This window comes from Chiroxiphia lanceolata, chromosome 10 (genome assembly GCF_009829145.1).
Source record: "Chiroxiphia lanceolata isolate bChiLan1 chromosome 10, bChiLan1.pri, whole genome shotgun sequence".
NCBI classification, from domain to species: Eukaryota; Metazoa; Chordata; class Aves; order Passeriformes; family Pipridae; genus Chiroxiphia; species Chiroxiphia lanceolata.
Window position 1 is genome coordinate 26,275,547 of NC_045646.1, and position 18,478 is coordinate 26,294,024.

Below are 18,478 nucleotides of genomic sequence, written 5' to 3' on the forward strand. Positions count from 1 at the left end.
AAGGCATCAGCAGCGTTATAGATGGTGTGTCTCCAGGTCTCCCAATTGGAGGCCAGAGTAGACCAGTTATGTTGATCAATGTGGCCAAGGCTGAGATGTTGTTTCAGGGGGTCCTTGTATCTTCTCTGGGGCTCCTCTAATGCGGCAGCCAGTGGCAAGTTCACCATAAAGCAAGATCTTAGGGAGGCGGTGGTCCTTCATCCTGGAGACGTGCCCTGCCCAACGCAGCTGTGTTCTCAGTAACATGGCCTCACTACTTGTGACTGCTGCTTGTTCTAGAACAGATGTATTGGTCACATAATCTGACCAGTGGATGTTTAGGATTGTATGAAGGCAGTGTTGATGGAAGCGTTCTAGGAGTCGCAGGTGGTGGCGGTAGATGACCCATGATTCAGATCCATATAAGAGAGTAGTCAGCACAATGGCTCTGTAAACACTGATCTTTGTACTTTTCTTCAAGAGTTTATTTCGCCAAACTCTTTTATGAAGCTTTCTGAAGGCACTGTATGCCTTTGCTAACCTGTTGTCTATCTCCCCGTCAATCTTACCATCCAAGGAGATGAGGTCACCCAGGTAATTAAACTGCTGGACTGATTTGAGCACTGATTGGCCAATGGTGATATGGGGATGATGGAAGACTTCCTGAGGTGCAGGTTGATAGAGAACTTCTGTCTTCTTTAAGCTGACTTCCAGCCCAAAGAGCTCAGCAGCATCTGCAAAGCAGGATGTTAAACGCTGCAGGGCTGTTTCTGTATGAGCAACGAGGGCGGCGTCATCAGCATAAAGCAGTTCCCGGACAAGATGGTTTAAGGTCTTGGTGTGGGCCTTCGGTCACCTTAGGTTGAATAGGCTTCCATCAGTACGGTATCAAATGTAGATACCATCCTGATCCTCGAGGTCTGCTGTGGCCCTTTGGAGCATCATGCTGAAAAAGATTGTGAATAGGGTTGGTGCGAGAACACAGCCTTGTTTCACACCGTTGGTTATTAGAAAGGGCTCAGAAAGTGCATTGCCATAACTGACTTGGCCGTGTTGATCCTCATGGAGTGAGATGATCATGTACAAGTGCACAAATAGGGAAAATGGACTCAGCAGTATTGGAAGAACCCAAATATTTGAGAAAGGATTTTGATGGCAAAGGCAACGACTTAATGGGGCATATCACATAAAAAGTGAGAACAGGAACAGTGACACTTGTGGAAGGGAAAAAAAAGATGAATAGGGCCATTAAGGTGGCATCATTAACCTAGCAGAGGGAATAAAGTAAATAAACCTAGCAGAGGGAATAAACAGTAAATAAGCAACCGGGCTGGGAGAAAACATGTGGGAGTTACATAGGCAGCTGGATAATCAGACCACATATGGCCATATTAACAATGAAGCTTTCATGAAATCACTGAAGAATGAATTCTGCCACAAAGCCTGAGAGCACAAAGTTTACTTAAAAGGATAGACAAACCCCAGTGAGTTAAGCATGTTCTTCAAAAACTAACATGCAGAAGGCACAACATCATTTCATGCTAAACCTGCAGTCAGCTGCATTGGGACTAGACCCTCAACCTTTTTAGTTCAGTGGTACTATTTTGATCTGGTATCCATGAGCACAAGTGCCACATTTTCCCTGTGTGCTTAGGCTGTTAACCTACAAGAACCTGCCGTGCTCTCTACTGACAATGCCATGGTTTGCTGCAAGAAAGTTAAGGAGTGGGATAATGAACTCATTCTCAACCTGTACCCTCTAAAACAGTGATAGAACAGGGTATGTGAGGTTAGCTCAGATAATCTGGAAACACAAACAGAGAAGGCACTCCTTCTCTCCAGAGGGAGAACTGGCAATCCTGAAGTATCACTCTGAACTTTGTGTAAGGTAATAACTTCAAATATTTCAGGTTAAAACCTACCCAAAAGTAAGGAAAAAACTTGCTCTGCACAGCAGACTCAGCTAAAGCTGTGCACCAGTCCTTTAGCAGCACATGGGCTGGGCAGCAAAATCTACCTTACACTTACAAGTGGGGCTGCTCGTTTTAAGATATCTGTCTCAGTGAGACACTTAATAGGGGTGTCACTCCAGGGAAGAATGTCTCCTTTGCAGCAGCGTGCCCAGTTGTCATCCTTACCCATACTGGATACCTTGCCTGATATCTGCAGTAAGGAAAACAGACAGGTCAATGATTCTTAATTTTGGCACTCTGAGCAGGAGTGCCAAGCCTTTGCTGAGCATGGACAGCATGCCTTTGCAGTCACGTATCCATCAACATTAATATCCAGTAAACGCCACAGTTCTCCCCTCACTGCTGGTTTTACACTGCAGTCAAGACTTCCAGAGCCAGTAGTACCACACATTTGCATCTCCTGCAGTGCTTTAGCCCTGCTACCATTGAAGACTGAGGCCAGAGTCAGGATTAGCATTTGATGCCTTTAGGATCTTGTGGCTAATAAAGGCCAGGATAATGGTATGAAAGAAATGAGGAGCTGTTTCAGAAAATTGAAACAAGTGACAGGGAACAAAAATCCTTCTCAAACGCTCCATTAAAAAACTGAGGTTTGGGTTTGACAAGATGATTTCAAGTCTCATGGAGGCATCCAAAACCTGGGCCAAGGTCAGGCACAATACAAAAGAAAATAAGCAAATATTCATGCCTGGCTTTATGCCTTTTTAAAAATTCAATCCAGCTTCAGTCCTAATTTTCTTATCATTTCTTAGCACTGCTGTCACCATGTATGAACTATGTGCCATTGATGTATGTGCCCAGTGTAAAGATTAATTGGAGAACAACAATTCAGGAGGGGCAACTTAATTCCCTTCTGCAGGTGCTCTGCAGTATTTCACACAACTTGTGGCCAGGACAATTTTATTAGTTCCATGCGAGAAGACTCATGCCAAGTGCTGTTGCTCAGCCTCGGGTAGCTGAAGCTGCTGCACAAATTCCAGGTCATGGAAGAGGCTGGGGAGGGGACAAGACAGGGAATCTGGTAGGGGGGTACCTGTTAGTTTAAAGACAGAAAACAGGGACAGCTCAAATATATCAAGATGAAAGGCAAATGCACAGACCTTTACTTCAGACAGAGATTCTCACAGCAAGGGCTGGGGCAATGATGCCATGGCTTTTGGCTCCAAAGATTGGAAAATCAGAGATTGTGGGGTGGAATTTCCTTTCAGTTGCCTCAATTCTTTCAAGAATAAGAACTAAGCCTGATATTTACCCCTCGTTTTGGGAATAATTATCCAACAGCATGAAACTCCTTCGCCTAATTTGGACAAAAGCAAAGCAAAGACTATCATATTAATCCTGTTGGTACAAAAACCATTACAAAAATACATTAACAGATGTTGTGCCACTACTTCAAGGAGACAAAAGATAGTGTTACTGAGGACAGGAGAATGAAGCTCTGTAGCCACCCTGCTCAGCCCAGATTCAGGTGCTGGGAGAAACTAGAAACTAAATATTTAAAAATAGAAAAACTTGTCCAAACAAATTTCGGCAGTTGATAAAATTTTTACAGTTTTACAGTTATAATGCTCTGAATAAGAGGGTCTACATAACTACATTTTTACGTATTTTTACATCAGCTCTTAAAGTCAAATCTCGGTCCTGCAGCTGACTCAGAGTTCTGCTCGTGGTACAGGAACTTTTAGAGGTCTCACCAAGACTGCCTTTTTTTTGTAATTTAATACAAATACCAATTTCAGCATGCAAATTATGTGTGAGGCCAGCTCTTAGAAGAGCTGGTTATCCTCAATTTCCAGGAAAGTTAGGAGAGTCAAAGAATCCATAAAGGCACAGGATCAAAGTACATTAGAAAATGGATGATTACCATGTTATGAAATCCTGATACATTCAGTTAGACAATGCTTCTGAGGAATACAGGAGTAGGCAATAATAGGAGCTAATAGTTCATTCCAAAGAATTAGAGGAAACTAGAGGCAGTAAAATTCTGCATTTCAGCCTAAATATTTTTAATATGTTTCTAAAGAGGTGGGGGGAAAAGTCAGCTGTAAGTATTCTCTAGATAGAATAATTAAGCCTCCACTCTGACATGTCTCTGTAGGCATTTATTTTCCATTACTAGAGGATCAAAATTATAGTTTAATTATCCATAGAATTCTAAAGGTATACTCCATTTTATTCAAAAAATCATTGACTGGATTACAGGAAAAGTCCACCAAGCTCCCATATACCTTTAATAAGGCAAAGCAAGAGACAAAGGGCAGCCGCAGGACAGAGGAGGGAAAGGAAGGCAGGAATGCACTGCAGTGGCAGTGGACACCCTGCTCCTGGTAGGGGTCTTCCTAGGCCAGGCTCTACAGGGATATATCCAGGGTCACCTTTATCCATCCTCTGGGGATTCCTCCACTTTCCCAGGTGCTGGTTCTAAGCATGGATGAAGTTTCACATGCACATCACCACACTCATTCACTGGCCTGGATTTCAACAGGGGATTATGGGACACAGCTCCCCCTCGACAGCCAAAGCCCTTCTAATTTCTTTACATTCCTTTGAAAGCCTCAGACTCGTATCATCCTTTCACATACAGATACTGGTTCCCAAAATTCACATAAATAAGATTCGCCAAACCTCAGGTATTGTAACTTTAACATAATGCATAAGCACAAGCACTTCCTGGACACACTGAGTCCCTCCCCACAAAAGTTCTTGCCGCAGGGCAGGTTATCCTTTACCTGTGCAAGTACCCAGGACCGGTGGCTCCCCTGCAGTGACAGAGCAGGGCACCGAGCACGGGCGCTGTCACTGATGTCTGGTGCCCTCTCCTGGCGTCAACAGCCACACGACCTGATAAATCCTGGCTAGATCGTGACAGGATATTTCAGTGTATTTTCAGGACTGTGTGGCAGCCAGTTAAACCATACATTAGAAAATATGATTTTATATCAGATAAAAATAAGATACTGACAGAATAACTATTTTTTTCCTCTTTTCTTGGTATAGATTTCCTTAAATTAACATTTTGGGGGAAACAAAAGCTTCCTGCTTCCCAGAGGAACACATAGTTTAACTTTAGTTACAAGTTTCCTAGTCTCATTAAAAGGAAATTGAAATACTCTTGTGAAACACTTCTGATTAGAAACAAGCCTTTCAATTACTCTAGAACTCCTTCTCAACCAACAAGTAATGCAACTAAGGTCCCCAACACATAGAAAATTTTCTCTGAAGTTACTTTAAAAAACTGTTGGATAATTTATCCCAATTAAATGCTAAAAACATAGAAAATGTACATGTTACCTCAGATAATCATTCTCTGTTTGGAAGCCTATATAGAAGATTAATGTATAGAGCATTGCAGTTTCACTGATATTTGTGCATGAGCACTTGATCCATATCCTGCAAAATCCTAGGCAAGAAGGCACAGGAACAGCTCACAGATACATGGTGTTAGTGTTTACATCAAAGTGCATTGTCAATTTAACACACTCTTTATTTTTTAACTAGCAGAATTTTAGAATTGGCCTACTTACTAGTCCCTTCAGTATTTATTATAGAGACATTAACTACACATTAGCTCCCCAGATGGATTTTCTAGCTTATATTCCAAACTAACACAAGCACTCATAGGCAAAACTTCACTGCAAGTCAAAAGTTTAAGAGAGCTCTTGCATAGCTTTTGGAAAGAGGACTATTAATTTAGATCCCTAGCATAAAATTTTCTTCAAATGTTTCAAGAATAAAAAGTCATAGGGATAAACACAGTGATTTCAAAGTCAGCAAGGAACCCACAGTTAACTGACTGACCTTGCTGGGTGGAGGCACTGATAATAATATAACAATAATAACCATGTAAACCACTTCAACCCCAGTTACACAGAGCTACCTGAAAGCTGCAAAGAGCTTATTCCACACCTAAATCAGCTACCAGACATTAAATTTATAGAAAAATACTCCAATGCACGCTTTATGCCCAATATTTATCTGTACCTCCTCCTCCAAAGCTCTGTCTTAGTACAGAGGACACAGACCAGGATCCTCCATGCCCAGAGCTGCTGCTTCTTTTCCTCAGGCTGAATTCTGACTCCAGGCATCACCATCATCTCCAGGGACTCAGCCTGGGATCCCTCCAGGCAAGTGCTGTGCAAACAGAAGACAGTAGACAGTGAACATGGGAGCTTAAAACATTACAGCCACCTCACTCAATTGCTTTAGCAGCATTTCTCTTTCCAGATCTACTTTCTTCTCAGCCCCAGACATTACAATTTGGGCCCCCAAGACTACACTGCCCTGCCAGGGTGCCTCAGGGAAAATACTCCTGTTCCCGAGGAGCCTGCCAGAGACAAGAGAAGGACTGATGCAACAGGGAATTGTACACAGGACAAGCTTTTGGGGAGTTCTCCATTTCTAATTTGTGTTTTATAATCCAGGCTCAGTCCTTTGTGCTTGGTGCATTAACTAGTCCCTTGTCAGGTCATTTTTTTCTCTTCCTAAGACCAACGCACTTGCGCTGGTTTCAGCTGGGGTAGAGTTAATTTTCTTCACAGTGGGTGGTATGAGCCTATATTCTGAATTTGCACTGAACACAAGATTGATAATATAGAGATGTTGTTATTGCTGAGAGGGCTTACACAGAACTTTTATCAGCTCTCCAGCTAAACAGGTTGGAATGAAACAGGGGCAAACACAGCAAGTCCCCAGCCCTTGCTCCCCCAGTCACACTCTCCACTTGTGCACCTTTCCTTTGGCCTGAACAGCTGGCTTTCCTTACATCCCACAGTTTCCCTGAGAAATGCCTGTTTGGGGAATACAGTGGGCTATAAAGCAGTAGCATGGCAGGACTCATTCTGCACAGCTGAGCTACCCTGGGGTGTGGGGGAGCAGAGGCTTCGCTTCCCTGCTTGGCTGGCAGATCCCCAAGCAGAGATCTGAAATAAAGGGTTTAAAGAAACATCTTCTAAATCCCATCCCTCTAGGTCAGAATATGCATAATAACAAAAAAATTGAGAAAGCCTCGGTGCATTCAAATACAGAGTTCTGCCTGGGAAGCTTTCTCCAAGCCTGAGGCTCTCCCTCCCCTCAGCACACCTGATCACTCACCAAGGGAACTTAAGGAAAAAATAGAAGATATAAATTAAGCCACACCTCGTGATGAAAGGACAAATAGAACATTCTTGCTGAGGGATGAGAAGTGCAGCCACGACCAGCCCCAGCACACTGAGTGGCTGTGCTGTGGCACTCTCTGTCAGGGGGGCTGCCATCCCAGAGACCCCAACAGAGGAGGCTGACTCTTTCTCAGAGACCAGCCATCCCCATGTGCTTTAGGACCACTCACCTGGATGAGCACAGCAGGAGATACTTATTAAATAATATCTATTAAACACGGGGAAGCTGCAGAGGCCACAGCTTGATGAAGGGTTAAAATATTGGAATGACAATTCCTGCCAAAATCTAGGAACACAAAGTGCCAGACCTCCCATGTTTTTATTGCAGACTTCTGCAGTAAGAGTCATTCAATTAGTCCCTACAAAAAAATATTTGTTTGTATACTTAGGTCCCTCAATTTAACAACTTCTAAAGGAGCCCTTTCACACCCTAGAAATGAAGCCAGGCTGGAATGCAAGTGGGTGGTACATGAGGTTTGTATTAACTCTCATATGTCTAAACAAAAAGGTGTCAAGCATTGAAAGTCATCAACTGCAAAAATTATCACAAGTACAATTTAATTGTAAACACACCCCTTGTCTTTCATTAGAGATGCTTAAAGCAATAGTGCATTTCCACAGACTCTTTTAGAGAGAACCCAGAGTTAATGGCCCTCGCAAAAAGCCACCCTGACTGTTCGCATGGTGCTGCCAACAGCTACACAGATGCCTGACTACAGTCGAGTGTCCATTGGACCAACAGCACTCAGTTCTGCAAGGAATATTAAACATGCATATACTTTCCACCCTTAGACCTACAAAATACCTGCAATCATTTTAGTACACAATTCACAACAAACATAATTTCTTCACAGAAGTGTTTGTCTCCAAAAAGGTCTAGTGCCTGGTTGAAGTTTCTCTACTCTCATCTTCCCTTCTTCATCCACAAGTTTTCCTTTATACTTCTATTTTGCCCCTGGTTGAAGGCAAATGACCTTAAAAAGACTACTTTGTCAACCTCTTAGAAGAAATAAATTTTCACAATCACAAGCTTCATTAATCTAACCATAGAATTTTAAGTTGAAAGTGTCCATCAGTTAACTCTGTGGAACAGTGTGTTATGAGTATCTGGCTAAAACACTGGGCTTTCCCAGGACTGCAAACTTACATGTACACCTATGCTAAGTGTCCATTTCGGTCTCTCCTTCCAACCTCCCTGGCTCCAGCTCCTCTCAGGCAGCTTTCTCCAGCAGGACCTGGAGTCAGCTCCTCTGAAAGTATTGAAGGGAATCACCTCTTCAGGTTAATCATATGGTTATTAATGAGTAACCTCATGGGTTTAGCAGTATAACTCTCCTGCAAAGCAGAAGCAGAAGTTACCTCAAACAGGAGCAATATTCATCTCTCTTCTTTTTTGTTTTAAAACAAACAAACAAACAAAACAAAAACAGCAGAAAGCTCTGAAACTCCCAGAAACATTCCTCCTTAAACCACTCCCAAATAACAAATAAATCTCTCCTTTCCTTCTGCTCGTTCTACTAAAACCAGATACCTGTCTGTATCCCAGATACCTAAGGATCAAAGCCATAAGACAGGAAGAGTTAAAGCTTCTGGCCCTTCAGGGATCAAAAGCTTTCTCTTTCAGGAAACCCCCTCCTCAGTACTCACACAGCACAGCAAAGACTCCAGAAGCAGAGACAGGCCTTTTTGCCCTGCTCTTGCTTTTAAGGGCTTGTGTTCCCAGCAGCCCTGAGGAGGCCATTAGAGTCAGTAAATGAGAGACACCTGAGGCAGCTGAACCTGAAGTAATACCTGCCCCTTAGCCAGGCTCTCAGAGAGGCCTTAGTAAAGGAAAAACAAAGGTATTAACTGTCCCAAAACAAGGACCAGGGAGAGGAGTTCACTGCCTTGAGCAGACCCATGGTTTAGTGTGATCCAGGGCCTGACAGCCATGGCCCCACATGCCTCAGTTCTCAGCCTGCTGTGGGGGAAGGAGGCAAGACAGATCACCAAAATAAGCTCAGTGTTGTCAGTTGTGCTGTGCTGTGGAGGAGGTAGAGGGTGTCAGTGTCCTGGTCCCTTGTGAGCAGTGGGGCTGCACAGACCCCCACAGCTCACACAGCTCCATGCTTCCCACTCACTCTGAGGGTGCCCAACCATGCGTCCTGCAGGACTCACCTCCAGTGCCAGAGGCTAGAGGGATGTGCCACAGGGTTTGCTCTGCTCAGGGCAGGAAAGGGCTGCCCTCAGGACTTCTTAAGCCCCAGTTGGGGTAGGCTGGGGGGTCAGGGAGCAGGAGGTTCTCAGAGAGCAGCCCTGGGGCTATTCTCATGACAGAGGGCTACTTACTTTCATGCTCACCATCTCATGGTTTCCTGTCCCCCTTGCCCTTTAGTCTGAGCCTCAATTATCTGTGCCCTATTTTGACAATGCAGCTTGTGAAATCCATGACTGAGATATTTCCAGGTCAGCCAAATTCAAATTCTTGTACACCAGCTTTATCCTGTGTGGATCTGCTGTGTTATTGAGATACCAGTTGGTTGTGATTAACATAGCAGAGGACAGAAATGCTGAGCCACTTTCTTGCAGAAACATGTATTCCCGAGATACCTGTACAGAAAAATGTGTCACTCTGAGATTATGCAAAATTAACAGGTTTCAGACAATCTATTTGGCATCTTGATATTCTTGCTGTGTCAGTGGAGCCAAAATCATAGATTAGTTCTTTAACTGCATTTGTGGGAACTGGGTCACAGTTGTTGTCCACTGTTGGTCACAGAGGAAGAGGAAAATATTTCACCACTAGCTTGAGTTCAGCGAGAGCAAATGTTGGGCATGGTGAGCCCAGTGAGGAAGTTCCGGACACCCACCACATTCTGGAAAGGTGGGTGAACAGAAAGGCAAGGCTGTGACCCTTTAAAAAGTGTCCTCAGAGCAGAGGGTACCTGGCAGCCACAGTGATATGAATAACCCTGTAGCAACACAAGGTTAAATCCTGCAGAAGGTGGAAATGCTCCCTCCTGGGGCTGACAGCTGCAGGCAGGGGTTCGCAAGGGGCTTTGCTGTTCCTGACTTCTCTTTGCCATCATCAAAGCAGCAAGTTTAATGCCATCTGTCCCCACGTTTGCCTCCCTGAAGCAGAACGGAAACTCCAAGTGTCTTCTCTGGCACCCCGCTGCGTGCCTACCTTTGCCACCATGGTCCACTTTGGAAAAGGGGCATTTTCTGAGGCTCTGGGCAAAAGCTGGTTGCCTGACATGCATCAAGGAAAAAGGGTACAAAAGAAGTATGCATCTGGTGAATATAATTGTTCTCCAGTCTCATTCCTGCTGTGTGGATTTACATTGGGAACAATGAAGCAATACAAGTGTGGAGCCAGTGTGTATGAGAGGAAACTCAAGCTTCGTGCCTCCAGCTTATATTTAAAACACGTTGCCTACATGGATTGCTCTGTATGACATAATTAAGGTAACACATCATATAGTGCTGGAGCAACATGAAACAGCACCTGCTCTACCTGACCTTTCCTGAGCTGTTGGATGCTCATGCATACCCAAAGCACATACAAGGTGAACAATAAAGGTATGTGCGCGGCTATTCTCCCATATGGGCTCAATTTATCCCTGAATATTTTCATCTACAAAATATTCCTGAGCAGGGGAACAGCTTGGGTGATAGACCATACCTGACCACTTCCTCAAAGTGGTTTGACAGTTACAGGCTCTGGTCACAGCTGTTCAGCATTATGGTGCTGTAGAGCTCCCACTTCCCTCCCTGGCTCATCCCATAGGAGTGCTGTAGGTCTGGAAGCTGGAGAGGACTGTAGCTATATATTTACATGCTAGCTGTCTTCCTTAATGAACAGCCTTCAGCCATCTGGAAGAGTCTCTAAATTACTTCTCCATATCGCAGCAAAATCCACAGCAGATCAGAAGAAATGACCAGAAGTGCATCTCCCTAAATGGCCTCAATTCTGCAAAGACTTAATAATTGTGAATATTTCTATTGATTTAATTTTTGATGTGTCTAAAAATCTTATTAGCTTTCTTTCTTTCTTTTCTTTCCTCCTTTCTCAAGAATTAGATCATACCTGAGAAGAAATGCTTTCCTACAGATAAGACCTTCAAGTGTCCCACATAGGTAGGGCACAACTAGGACTGTCAGTGGAAATCAAGGAAATGCAGCACATTTTGGCAACTTTCACAATGTATCTCAAGATTGGGATCTGTGACTGTGGCACATGTTACTTGCTGTGATGACAGATCACAGTAAAAGAAGTGCCTTTCCTAAGAAGAGAGACACACAGAGCATGTCCCTGCTACATCCCAGTCAAGCATCCTTTCCAGGAGGGTCCTACCACATGGACACATGTCGCTCTTAAATTGAGACAGCCCAAGCGACATAGAATCTTCTTCCAAAGCAGGGACAGGATAGCAAGAAGGCTGGAAGAGATCTTTATTGCAACAGGTTGCAGACATTTATGCTTTTCACACAACACACATGTAACTTACTACTGGCGCCTTTCATGTAAACATACATCAGGTCATACACGTCAACCTACTATTAGTACTTTCATGTACACATATATCAGGCCATACACATGTCAGTCTACTATTGGTGTCTTCATGTATAAATACATCAGGATTGGCTGCAAAATAGTAAACTCATGCTGACACAGCTTTTGTCGAGTCATGATGATTTGCAGAAAGTCCAGGAAGTCCGTTTTTGTACTTCCTGTCTTCCATCTTCTTACTTCCTTCTGACGGACTTGTCGTTGTCTCCGACAGACACATGCTCCAAATTCGGTGAGGTCTGGGGTATTGATGGAGAAGCATGAACATAATGCTCACAGACCATTATGGTCGGCAATATGTCAGCTTTATTAGAAGAAAGACAGAATATATAGCGGTTATGACGCTTAGTTCTTGTTCACACTACATTGGATACATAAGAAAAACATACTTTGCTGTCCACTGCTAATTGGATCACAACAGGTGGTCATAGGAGATGAGAAAACTTTATTCACCTGCCAAAACTCCTCCTTGGCATCTGGCAAGAATCCACCTTTGTTCTAGCTTTAGCTCCTGTAGCCATCTTAGTGGCGTAGTATTTTTTACTGGCTGTACCCAGCCATGCCAAGGCAAAAGTTCTCAGAAATGCAATAGAAATTGTTCACACAACTTCTATCTTTCGACACTGGGGCAAATAGCCAGCTGCTGATGAAGTGTATAAATTTCTGTTGCTCTCAATTTTTTTTAAGCAGAACCAAAGCTGTGAAAGATTTGATTTGTACTCACACCAAAGCAGTTGAATAAGAACACGTAGCATAAAGATATAAAGAAAGAGAAGCTAAATGAAACAATTCAGGTGAAACCAGGGAAATCAGTATAAGTTTTGCATAAATACACTGACAAGAATAAGCCCCAGCCTAGGACCAGGGAGATGACTAAAGATAGAAATGCCTATTCTATATTTTAATATTACAGTTATTACTATTTAAATCAAAGCAGCATTTTGGTCTACAGTTTCCCGTGGTTACAGAGGTGCTTTTTTATCCTGAACTGTGCGTTGGAGAAGAGGCTTGTCTCTCTCCTACTCAGGAACAGGAAAATGATGTATATTTAAAAAGTACTTTTGAAGCCAAGTTGTCAAGGTTTCAAATTTCTCACTATGTAAGCAAGTCTCACAAGATACCAGATCTTGGAAATAAGGGTCAGAGTCTTCGAGGTTTTCCCACCCTCACTATTTACATTCACAAATGCTTTGCAGCGTAAGATTCTGAGAAGCGGTCACAATGATTTTCCCATGTTTGTTTATCCATGGTGACACTGTGGCCAGCTAGGTCATGCAATAATAATGAGGCTGTTTCAGTGTGATACACCAGGAACTGTACTTTTCATAGAGTTCCAAGTCAGATGGGGCCATCTGTCATTTTTGCAGCTGAACTGAATCAAGTTGCTGCAACCTTCAACCTGTATTACCTTTCCCTCCCTGAACTGCATTATGGAGTTAATTTAAATTCCTTCAGCAAACAAGCATGGCACTGGTGATACTTCTGTGGATAAAAGTGTACCTTGGAGCGTTGACCAGATTGCACACATATGGAATTAAGCACTGGACCCGTACAGTAGATGAAATCCTGGCCTTGGCAAAGTTAATGGCCAATCTTTGGGCTGCAGTATGGTCAGGTTTTCTGTCTGTCTTTCCAGGGAATGAGACAGGAGGGAGTAATAGAAATAAGAAGGTGTTAAGTCCTGAGTCCACAGTCCCTGAATGTAACTGGTTATACGTTGGCAGCAAACTTGAGACTTCTACACAACCACTTGTTTGGCATAAAAGATTACCTTTTTTCTGCAGATTTTATGCAGAGTTAAGGTCTGAAAATGAGTTTCTATGAGAATAGCGGAGCAAAAAGTTGAATTTTGAGAATCAATCATATAAATGATTTCTGAAAGAACTCTGCCCATCACCAATTTCACCCATGTATGTGATGACAACTTTCTTATTTTTGGTCTATAGCCAGCAGCCATGAAATCACAGGCCTCAGAAAATGCCCTGTGATTTACATCACTCATGCAGACAAAGAGCTATGAATGTTCTCTGCCCTGCACATGTGCATTACTCAGGTGGCACAGCAAAAGGGCTGAGTAATTCCCCAAGGGAGTGAAGAGTGCAGGGATGACAGCACAGACCAGGGCCTCTGCCCTGCACCCCTTCTTTGCCTTAAGGTCCTGCTTGTACTTGGAATTTCCAGCATGCAACTTTTCAGGATGAAAAGCTACAGCTCCTAAAGGTGCCCAGAAGCTCTGACTGTTCCTCTCTGGCTTTGGCACTAGACACACATTCAGACTGGTTTTTCCGCATTTTCCAAATTTGGTCCTGTCAGCATCAGGAGAACAGAAGCCACCACTGGGGTGTTTAGTCTTCTTCAATGACTGAACCAGATAATGAAAGGCATATGCACTCCTGTTGGGAAAGTTTTCCCAGCCTTCCCTAAGTGATGTCAGCATCAGTACAGCACTTTTTGCTGCTATGGCTCAGCAGCATTTATAGTAGGTTTCTTTTTTAACTGTGCTTTCTTTTTTTTCTTATTTCCTCCTCTTAAAATCTTGTCCAGTAAATTCCTTGTTTGGGGTTTATGGGCTTTTTGATCATATTTCTTAGAAGATAATTCTTTCGGGATGTCACAAGCACCGAGGAGCTCGAAAGAATTACCATTGTTGACAAGATGTTTGGCCATGGACAAGTGTTACTCATTAAGAATAGGTTCTGTTTTCTACTTATAAAAACAAACTTCCTGCACACTCCAGTTACAAGGAAATGGCCTTATTTTTATAAGGATGCATTTATGTTTGAAGCCAGCAAGGAGCTTAATCCTTCTCTGGTCTTTTATCACGTTCATGGTTGCTTTCCCTTGCCCTTGCAGAACTTTAGAGAAGATCCTCTCTGTACACCATCAACCCTTGACCGTAAAGCAACATGAAAGTACCTTAAAAATAATCTTATGTAGTTGCTGCAGGTTGGCACAGAATGTCAAGTCTACCATCTCTCCACACCAGAGTGAGGACTAGAGTCATCCCACCCATCCTGGGTTCCTGCTGGTTCTGTCCTTGCCCTGCATTATTAATAATAATTCCTGGCTCTTCTGCTGTGCTCATCATGTTGCAGCACATGCACTCATGCAGACCGAATGCCAGGAGCAATAGCATGAACTGCCTGTGGGTACCCAGCAAAGCTGTCATAGAGCTCGAAATAGAGCCTGGCTCTCCTGGGTCTCATTTGAATTTTGTTTTTTCCTTCTTAGTGCCATCTTTACCAACCTTCCTAGCTGGAGCTTGGCACAGCTGACTGCAAAGGGCTAGCACGCAGGAGGAATCCAGCTGAAATGAATGGAGTTGCTGGAAGGCTTAAAACCAATCATCCAGACAAGTTACCTGATGTCACGCAGGGTGAAGACAGTGGAGATACAAAGTTCTGGCTTAAATCCTGGCAGAAGCCATGATTCATTAAAGTATATCCTAAACTAAAACACTCAACTGTCCCATCCCTGGGCAGTCAGGCATGAGAATGTGTGTTTAGCTTACCTGCTTTGCAGGGTTGTCAGAAATAGCTGCTGCCTGTCCTGTTACCCAGAGCTAAGTACTCCACACCTTTTCTGCCTGGCTTTAGACCACTGTGGTCCTGTTTCCAGAAGAAATGAGGATTTTTGACCACACTGCAGTGGGAAGAATCTGAGTCCCCACTGTGGCAGTTGCACTGTCTCCCAGTTCTGTGCCCATCTCACCCCTGTGTCTGTGAGCCTGGGCATTTCCCCCTTGCTGCCACCAGTCTTATGCACTTGTGTGCTCTCAGAAGGGTCTCACCTGCTCTCTGTTCTTCCTCTTTATTTTCCATAAATCATCTTCTAAGTTCCTTGTGATGTAAACACAGGCCCTGAAAAGGATCATAAGTTGACAAAATCTTAGCTTGCTTCTACAGCTTCAGAACAGATAAGAATGGTTAAGGATTTTACATTGAATCTGGTTCATTTCCATTGTAACAACCTCCGTTATTTCTTTTTAATCTTTTGTTAAGAATGAAGAGAAGAAGGCAAAGAATGGGAAGGAGGGGGAACACATTTAAATAATTTCTACTTTAAAGCTTTAAACAAGGCCTTTCTTTTATTTAAAGCCTACATTCATGCATTTGCTTTGCCTTTAGCAAAAAAAACCCAAAACATTCCAATAACACAATTTCCAGAGAGTGGTATTTCCCCATTTTGAACAGCTCTCACAGCCATCTCTTCCTCCAAGGGGCAGTGTGAGCCTGAATTAATTACAGCTCCACCGTCACACCCACTGGGCTCTCTGGTTCCAGTCCAGCCAAGCACTGGGAGAATATGATTCTGGCCAGGTTCTGGGAGCCGACTCACCAAGTGCTGTGCTGGAGCAATGTCAGAGGCAGCCCCATGGAGGCTGAGCCCTTTATATCTCTGGAACATCTTGCAGCCTTCAGAAAAAAGGCAGAGCTGTATCAAAGAGGCCAATGTTTACATATGAAGATGTATGTAAACTTTAAAATGTAACCCCATGAGCCTCTGTAGTTTTGATGTACCCTCGCTCACCTTTTCTTTTTTAATAAGCAATATTTAAAATATTAGCTGCCTCAGAGTTGATATAAAAATAACAGCTGTGCCTCTTCCAGATGGGAAAAACCATGCAAACGAGCTCACACACACAGAGTGAAAAATGCTTAATGTTGAAGGATTTACAGTCTGCATGGCTGGGTCCTCCTGTTTCACGCAGATGAAAATGGGCATGAGCCTGATGATAAAAGCATTAAGAAGCATGTGAGAACAAGAAAAAGGGAGAGAGGTGGGCCTGACTCAAAGTAAAGGCAAAAAGCACTGACACGAGGGTGGGCTCACATGTATGAGCTGATGGCAAAGGGTCAGCAGTTGGAGTGGTCTGTGGAGCAGCTTTGGCTGTTCCGACTGAATGGAGGGCTGAGGGAGGGAGGTGCACTGTGGTAGGGATAGTTAATCATGTCTGAAGTGTTCTGGAGAGTTCAGGAGTGGATTACGTGTGTCAGGCTCTGGCTCCCCTGGCAGTTTGAGAAGGATTAGGAATTGTGCTGGCTCAGGCAGTGAGGAGAACATGTGTTTTCCCATACATGTGTTTTCGATAATGAGGGGAGAAGGACACTGGGATCTGGAGAGGAAAACGAAAGATCTTTGCCCTTGGGCTAAGCAAAAGGAAGGCTGAGCAGTGAGGTGGGACATTTCATACAAAGGATGGAAGGGTTGTTCAGCAGGAGTCAGAAACTAATGTAGCAGGTTGGTTACGCTGAAAAAGATAAGTTGTGGGTTAGGGTACTCTTTGCAATACCTGCTGGTGGACAGCCTTGCCCCAGGCTGGAAGTGGTGAAAGGAGCAGAGACACTGGCAGGGATGTAGAAACAGTGGGAAGCACACAGTTTACAGAGGAGCCCAGGCCTTGGGCTGGAAATCAGGAAACAAACCTAACAGATACATCACTTGACAGATGGCCCCATCACTTGACAGATGGCCTACTTGTTAAGTAGGGTGAGAAATGGGTTCCCCCCATCCCTTTTTTGTTTCGCCCTGACGACCCTCTTTCTGGATCTTGGGCATGGCCAGCCTGCAAAAGCAGTAATCACCACTTGTTAGCAGTCCGCATTTTGGGGTGCTGCTGAGGGGAGCACAGGAGTGTCAGTGCATGCCCCATGTGAGGCCAAGGCTGGCTCAGGTGTGTATGTGTGTGAGGGTGAATATGCTCTAGCAAATGTATGATGAATGTTGCTCTGCTGGATTCTTAAGTACTTTACATTGGTAAGTAAATTAGGCCTAAGAATGAGTGACTGTTGTGCTCCAGTAAATCCTGTATGAATCTTTTGTTAAATTGTTTAAGTAAGGTCTTGTTGAGCACTGTTAAAACCTTTAGGCCTAAATCATTGGTCAAGTCTGGGGCTAAGTTTGGCAAGGGAGTCCACTCTGAACCTTCTTACCCAATGGGAGGGTCTTGCTTATTCCTTTGTATCCTTACCCTTTTCCCATTCCCAGCCTCCAGGTAGATAATTTTTTGTTGATTTTAGTTTCAGATTGATGGAGTTTAGGTTTTAGTCCAATTTTTCTCTGTACGTTTTAACCATCTAGTAAGCAGTAGAGTGAACCTTACCAACAAAGTCTCTTGTGCCTTCACTTTAATATTAAACCTGCTTTTGCTGATACCTTTGCTAGTGACTGAGCAACCTAAAACACTCATTCATGACAGCTGTGCTTCACATGTGCTCGTACAGGAGTCACCTTTATCAGGGACCATCCTTTGCAGAAGGAAAAGGAGAGCAGAGCTTTGGGCAACAGCTGCTTTGCACAAAAATGGGTAAGACAGTGCCCATGAGAAGGGAGGTTTGGCATGCACTGCCATCCCATATGTTGCTCAGGCTAGGAAAATCAGAGCACTGGCAAGAATCAAGCATTAAAGGAAAAACGCCTGCCTTTTTCTCCCAACACCACCTGACAGTGCCTGCCCACTTTCTAGAAACTGTCCCAAGTGCTGCCCAGCTGGGTAAAACAAGCCACCACACACCTGGCAGCTGCAGTACTTTGTAACCTTTGCCTTCTAGTGCAGTTCACAGACATTTCCCTTGGAAAGCTCACAGCAGGGATCACAGACAGCAAAGGTTGGGCCACATGGAGAAATCACCTTGATTCGGTCCCCAGGCAGCATTTTTAGTCTTTATTCTTGTCCTAAGCGCCCACCAACACTATAAGCCACAAGTCAAGGCAAATTTAAAGTTCAGCACGTTTTAAAGAGTTTAAAGATAGAAAGGAGTGTGATTTTAGATTAAATGTACTGAAAAACATGTAAGTATCTTCATCATTTTCCAAGA

The 18,478-nt window shown here is 43.7% G+C and overlaps 1 protein-coding gene across 1 annotated transcript in view; it reads left to right on the forward strand.

The window, feature by feature from the left end:
- Positions 1-18,478, forward strand: part of OTOS (otospiralin) — a 46,883-nt gene that overhangs the window by 8,024 nt on the left and 20,381 nt on the right. The gene's annotated exons all lie outside the window — the stretch shown is intronic.